General features: G+C 43.1%; 1 pseudogene; it reads right to left on the reverse strand.

Annotated features, from left to right (window-relative positions):
- On the reverse strand, positions 1-2,591 carry LOC143399277 (chondroitin sulfate synthase 1-like; annotated as a pseudogene).
- Positions 2,592-7,855: the final 5,264 nt, after the last annotated feature.

A 7,855-nucleotide genomic window follows, 5' to 3' on the forward strand; every position in this document is an offset into this window, starting at 1 on the left:
TTAAAAATGTTTTGACCAGTGGAGGTGGCTGGCTGCTTTGACTGTACTTGGATTATTTTTTTCCAGTCACCTTTCAGCTAATTGCTGCATAGAACCATGTGATGATGCTTTGGACCCCAAATACACTTTGTATTCTTTAAGATCCAGATTGGGGTCATGGAAGACAGGGTGCTGGACATGAACTACTCCTACCTCCTGGCTTCTGAACATCTTCAAACCTGCTTGGAAAACATTGCTGAAGATTTCCACATCCTTCAGCCCCAGGCATGGATGGAAATTGCCACCCACTTGGACAAGATGTCCTTTAAGTACCAGTAATGCCAAAAACATAGTTTCTCCAGAAGCCAGTTTTTTTGAGTAAAAGGAAAAATGGTTGTCCCTGGTAACTTTCTCACTATAAATAATGTTTCAATCACACTGTCTAAAGATGATTGGAGAATGTGTTTGTTGGCCCCAAACTGTATTTGCTCAACACTGTTGCAGGGTTCCATGGTAACAGCAGTCAACTTCACAGAAGAAGTGCAAAGATTTGTTAATAATTGGGAACATCCCACCCTGAGGGCCAGAAAATTGAAAATTCTACAGACATAGGCAAAGTCTTCATATCACCTTTAGGGTACTTACTGCTATAATCTCTCATCCATTCTACTAGTTTAGCCTTATCAGGGTTGGAGTCAGAATAAAAATGTAGTACAACCACTTTGGTGTTCTGATTTGGGGTGGGACATGTCTTCCCCAAGTTTCCCAGAAACCTCACAAACATGTCAAAATGTCCAGATAATGGCATCAGTATATGACATTTTCATCTTTGGGTTCTTTGCATTTGTTCTTGGATCCAGGGGACTGGAAAGGAAGAAGCTTCTTCAGGGAACTAGAGAGGAAGAATAGGTTTTCAGACTTCTGATTGATTCTGTTGGCCAGCTCCTGAGTGTCTAGTTCCTCATGCTCCACAAACTGGATCTTGCTGAAAATCTGCTATAGGTCTGCATGCCTCGTCACTGGAACTGACATCTTCTTGCCTTTATACTTCCTGGGTAGAAGAAGCAGGTTCAGAATGTACTCTGCCCCATACATGGGATTCACCACAAGACGATAGCCACCTCAGATATCCTTGAAATCCATGATGCATTCCCAGGTCTTGGTGGTGGCCTTGATCATTTCCACAACCTACATGAAGATATCATCCAAGGGCTGGAGATGTGACTCAAGCGGTAGGGTGCTCGCCTAGCGTGTGTCAGCCTGGGTTCGATCCTCAGCACCACATACAAAACAAAGATGATGTGTCCACCAAAAAACTAAAAAATATTTAAAAAAATTCTCTCTCCTCCCTCTCTCTCTCTCTCTCTCTCTCTCTCTCTCTCTCTCTCTCTCTCTCTCTCTTTAAAAAAAAAGGATATCATCCAAGGCTTCCATCTAGGCTGACTTCATTCCTCTTGGGAGGGAGGGGTGCAGGTTGGCTAAGGGTCCACAGGCAAATATGAATTCTACCCAGTCAGAAATTCCCATTGCAGAATTTCCTCTTGATGGCAGGACTGAAACCTCATGAAGGAAGCAAGGATTCCCAGATGTTGGTCCTCTTTATGCATCTCGGTGTTGCTGTATTTGCTCATTAGGATGATTTCTCAGTGAAGCTATATTGTGTGATGCTGCTGCTCTGCAATTTGCTGACTGAGAATGTAGCTGTGCAGTTTGTGCTGGTAGCTTGGGTTTTTGTTCAGGTTGAAGGTGATAGCTTAGTGAGTCTTACTGTAAAGAAGATCTCATATGTATACCTTCTTGTTCTGTCAGAATTCTCATTAAAAAAAAAAAGCTGATGCATCTCACAAGACCCAAAACACTTCTGTAGAGCTCAGTCCTGTCTGCCTGAGAAACAGGGGCTCACTGATATTCAAACTCCTTAGAAATCTCTTCAGATAATCTCCTTTGATATAAAGATCTGCTTCCAGATCACTGTCCAAGCAGTGCTCATGCATATACTTAAGCATCATAAAAGTCTTCTGGGGTGGGTAAGTGCCATCCACACCCCACAGTGGCACTACTGGAATTGGTACAGATGTGTCTGAACCCTCAGTAGATAAAAACTCCACTATCCCAAGAATTGCCTTAGGTCATATTCTGAAGGTGGTCACAGCAGGAGTCTGAAGTATTTCTGGGTGGTCATGACTCCCACAAAGAGCAGGTTCCTGTCATGTGAGGCCACTAACTTGGCAAAGCCTTGTGGCCACAGCTGTGCCTCACGGACATCTTCCTGTGCCCTGCAGCCTGGGTCTTTTGCTGTGCCCACAGTCCTCCGTCTGCTGTGTCATCACTGATGTGCTGGTCCTGCTGGTTGTAGCTCTGAAGCACAGAGCAGAGCAAGCCTGTGAGGCCAGCACAAAGCCCAGCAGGACCCAGATCTGAGGCCACAAGCAGAGCTAGACTCACAAAATTGCCTGGAGCCATGCCCAAGCCACTCTGCCTGCAGGGTCGCTCCCACCACCTATGTTCAGGAGCCCACCCACCACAGCTTCCAGTGGCAGAGCCAACTTGCCCTCGTGCCAGAAGGCCTGGTCCCAGATGCTCAGCCGGTGACTAGGGCCAGTCATGCCCATGGCTGCCACAAAGCTGACAGCAGGCCTGATGCTGAAGCTTCATTATGCAGACCGGCCCACACCACAGTGATGTGCTCCTTTAAGAGGGGAACATGCCCTGCACATGCAAGATGCATCTCCTGAGCAAGGCTGCCATGACTATTCTTGCTTTGCCATGGAAGTGTGGGGGCAGTGCAAAGGCAATGACAATGTCCTGATGGCACCCAGGCAGGTGCTGCCCCTGTTCTCCTTGTGGCCTAGACTGCGGCTGCTGTTGCACATCCTCAGACATGGCTCACCATTTCCCTTTGATATATTTTGAGTTGATTTTTATGCAATGTGAGAAATAGGGGTCTAGTTATATTCTTCTACATATTCCACAATGCCCTTATACTAAGCGGTTTCTGTGATAGAGTCAGAAGCTCATGGAGACCTGTGAAGTCATGAGCCAAAAATTAATGTGCCCTTCTCTAACTTGTTCCTGTCAGGTATAATGGTCACAGTGAAAAAGACCTGACAACCACAAATGGGACAGTTACAGACCACATTTGTGGTTCTGGTAGTCCTGCCCAGCATGAAATACCAAGGGGAGTCCTAAGACTTAAGAAGGGTAAGAGATGGGAACTTCACCTGAAGAATTAATATCTCTGCTAAAGGTACTTACATAGCTGAACATAAATCCTAACAATGATATAGTTTTGTACTTTAGTTTCTAACATATTACCATGTGAATTAAAGACAGGATAAATAAAGTTCACAGTTTGAATCAATAATGGAAATGAACACAAGAATGCCAGTATGCACATCATACTTATGACAACAGCATCATAAACAAGAAGGAATACATGAGGGTAGGAGGAGAGGGAACATGGTAATAGAACTCAGGCAGCATCATTGCAAACTATGTTGATATTGATGTAAAGCACATAGAAACCACTATAAAACTAAATTTCAAGTATAGATAAAAGGACATGAAAGGTAACAAAAATGGTATGATAGGGGAAAATAACCAATCACAATGGAAGCTGCTAGTGGAGCAGTGAGGAACCTAAAAAAAGAATAAAACACATGTAGAAAAGAGCACATTGGCAGAAGTCTGTCATTATCTGTGATGACATTAGATGGACACATGAGTCTTGGTTTCTCAATACCTAAGAAGCCTGCATCCACACAAATTTTCACACAATTACTCTACACTATTGCATGTGGGGAGATCAGCTTGGGTTTGACAGATTCTCTTCCAACAGATACAAAGCACCTGTTGACATGAACTTGAATTGCCATGACTTCCCATGCACTGTCAATGCCACCAATCTGAGTCACAGTTTTGCCACAACTGGCACAGAGTGAGGCTGGATATACTGACAATAGGTGCTCCGGTGACAGAAGATTTGGGTTTCTCGGGAGAGGGGCTGCCACTCTGTGAATCTTAAACCAGCAAATGTCAGTGGAAGGGCATTCAGAGGAATCCAGAGAGAATCTGGGGTTGCATAGAGTTCAGGAGTGAGGCCAGCCTTGGGGGTGAAAAGGAGGAGTCCAACTATAGTCCCTGAATGGACATCAGGAGTTTTTAATCTGTGTCTGGGGTTGCAGTGACATTGCAGTGATATTCTGAGGGTCAGACTAACACAGGATCACCCCCAGGACACTGGAAACAGCCAAGGCACAAAGAGGACCTCACCTGGAAAATGCACTGAAGGAGGCTGATTGTATGTGTAAGCATGGCAGACCACACTGGTTGAATTTCATAAGGGAGAACATGCTAAGATCCAGATGCTGTAGGAGGGAGCAGAGTGTGAGAAGATGGGGCTCCTCGGGTCTATTTCCTTCTCCCAGCATGACTGCATGTGCCTCCTGCTAATCTCAGGGAACTATTTATCACTGTCCATAAGTCATCCATGGGAAGGCTTCTCTATCCTAGGGTCTTCCAAAGATGCCTGCACAGTCTTCTCTGGCATTTCCTCCCACCTCCAGCCATACATACCTTTCCTCAGGAAGAATTTCCTATGCAGTCTTGCATGAGGGAAGGGGGCACTTGGTCACTTCTCCCTGCATGGACAGGCTCCCTGAGGAGAATCTCAGAGTAACACTGACTCTCACCTGCCTCAGTTCATATCCCTGACCCTGGAATTCACCTTAGTTCAGAGGCAGGACCCTCTCTGCTTGAGGAATACTTGACAACTCATTTTTTAAAGCTCAGCCATGGAAACTGTGACACTGATGAACTTCACAGAAAATAAAAGACCTAAATTTGTTTTGTCCATCAGGACTGGATTGTGGTTCTGTTTAGCATGTCACATAAAGCATGGAAGATTAAAAAATGAGAATAAATGTAGCCACTGACAGTACACTGCAGAATGAGATGTGTCAAACACAATGTTTGAGACTAAAATTGGTGGTAAATCCACAAAAGTAGGCAGTAGATTAAGGAAAAAATGTATAACATGTGAAATGCATAAAAGCATGTCAACAAAAACAGAAACATTCAATGAAATGCCAAAGATGAAACCAAAGTCCATGTGGGAGATACTGAGAGGACTATGAGGAATGTGAGGGTCCATGGTGACCTTATGCTGAGTCACTTGTCATCAGTGGTCTCTCAGCAGGGAGCTGCCCAGCCCATGGATAGGAACATGAAAGGGCAACAGCCCATCTGAACTAGACCTGGATTTAAAAAAAAAAAAAAAACAGCTCAGAAGAATTGGAAAAGTGGGAAAGGGGTCAAAACCTGGAAAGTGACTATAACCAGCGGTCAGGGAAGTCAAGGTGATATTTTGCCCAAAGCAGCTTGAAGAAAGTTGAATGCTGAACCTCCAACTCCTCGGTCTCTTTTGTCCCCACAGCTGATTTGAATGTCTTCCTATTAGTAGCATGCCCAGAGGATTCATAACTTCCATGTTGACTAAACACACACTTACCCCCAAAATCTAGAGATGAACGAGAGTGGTCTCAGAGAGCCTGGCTGTGCTGTGCATGTGAGGACAGAAATCAATGAAAAAGATGTCCCACAAAGGCACTCAGGGACTCTTAGGGTTTGGATATAGGGTGTGCCATAAATATCATGGGGGACGCAATGCAAGAATCTTGAGAGGAAAAAATGAAAAGGTTGTGAGTTGTAAACTAATCAGTGGTTAACTCCAATGATATAGATGGTAACTATATGCAGGCAGACTGTGGCTGAATGAGGTTGTCTGGGGATGAGACTTTGGGGTTTCTATTTTGCTCCTGGTTTCTCTGGGACATAGAGGTCTCTCTGCTTCCTGATTTCATGATTCAAGATGCTTTTCTTCTCTATGTCATTTGGCCATGATATTCTGCCTCAGTTTAGAAACAGCAATTAAGATGACCATATATGAACTGACAAATCTCAAAGGCTGAGTCAAAAAAGAAAATTCCTCCTCTCATTTTTTCTTGTCAGATTTTGATCACAGCAACAACATACCTGACTAGTAATGGACCAAGAAGGCCATTGTATCCTCAGAAAGCTGCTCTGGGATAATAAACTCCATGGTAAATATCCTGATGCCCCATCTAGTACCACTCATTCCTTGCATTTTGTAAAATGAAGATTGAGCCAGATGTCCTAGTTATTCTGGGTTATGAAAGAGTTGAAGCATCAGAACCATCCTGGAGGTGAATCCAAGGACATGTGAACCACCTGACTCCTCCTCTCTATGTAGTGGCCTAACAGATACACATATGCAGGCATGAGTCACAGGATTGAAGGGATTCACTTCTAGCCTCCATGGCTTGTACAACAGAGAGCATTCCTCCTACTACAGAAATATACATGTGATCAATTTTGAGAAATACACTGAAACTATCACATTATAAACTAAACACGGCACCATATTCCAATGAGTTTCTGTCAACCAGAAACTCATTGCCACTTCCATGATCACTCAGTCTCCACCTAAACATAATTATAATATCCAGGCTTCATGTAATAAGATGATCCACCAAACTGCCACCCCCCAAAATGTGCATCTTTTCCAAGCAAGAGAATACATTAAATCACCAGACCTTGCCTTTTCTCTGGTGGCAACAGCCCAGGCTGCACCAAGCATCATAACTGGGGCTGCACCTTTTCTCTGAAAAGTGACCCTGAGTACTCTTCTCCAGCTGACCCTACCATAATGCCTTTGATCAGACAAATTCAGACCTCTGTCATGCCAAAAGGAACTCCTCACACTTAATGCTTCAATTGTCCCTCCAGGGCCAGAGGCTGGGTTGATCTACACACCCTACAAATATCTTACATGTTAGCACCAGCCACTTCAGTTCTTGAGTACTCTATTGCACCCAATGGTGTGTGAGGTGCAGTGGCTACTAAAGTTTGAAGGCACAGTATGTGTGTCCATCCTTTCCAAAGGATTATGACTGAAGATGGAGCTGACACTGGCAACTAACCTATGAACTTCTGATCTCTGAACTCTTTGCCCAGTAATGACCTGACCGTGCCTGCCTGCTGATCACTTAAATGGTTATTGCTTTTGCTTGCCTGTGGTCAGTGCAGCAGGCTGAGGGACTTGTCTGTTCATTCATCTTACAATCTAGGCAAACAAAAGACAAATAAAATGTTGCCATCCAGCTCAGCATTTTGTCACCCAACTCCATCCCTGTGTGGATGCAAGGGGTTCTAGAACCTGTATTGAATAGTAGTAAACTATTAGGACCCAAGTCATCCTACAGTACTGATCATCTTTCAATTTATTACCCCAAGATTAAATTACATTTTCGTTTAATGTGCCACTGCTCTGACTTTGTGTTACACATGCTGTTGTTTAGATTTATTTACAATACAGGCTGTGCCATTATGATTTTAATTTTGTTGTTTTAGTTGAATAACATGTAATACTCAAACACTTGAGGTGACAGTGAAAAATGATACTATAAATTCTTTCAGCTTCATTTCATATATATTTAACCTGAATATTTTGGATATTTATCAAAGTTCGTTTATGGGGAAAGAAAAGTTATGAAATACTAGATGAGTAACATGTATGAGTAATGTTAGCTCTGAACAAATTTTGAAAATTTAGTTGACAAATATTGGATCAATGAAAAAGAAGCATGAATTTTTAAATCTGAGTGCCTTAGTTCTCAGTACTACCATTCTTTTTTTCTTACATATTTTTTTAGTTATCAATGGACCTTTATTTTATTTATTTATATGTGTTGCTGAGAATCAAACCCAGGGCCTCACATAGGCTAGGTGAGTGCTCGAACATTGAGCTACATCCCCAGCCCATCATTCTTTTTTTTAAAAAAAAAACTTTTTAGTT

The sequence above is a fragment of the Callospermophilus lateralis genome, chromosome 1 (assembly GCF_048772815.1).
Source record: "Callospermophilus lateralis isolate mCalLat2 chromosome 1, mCalLat2.hap1, whole genome shotgun sequence".
Classification (NCBI taxonomy): domain Eukaryota; kingdom Metazoa; phylum Chordata; class Mammalia; order Rodentia; family Sciuridae; genus Callospermophilus; species Callospermophilus lateralis.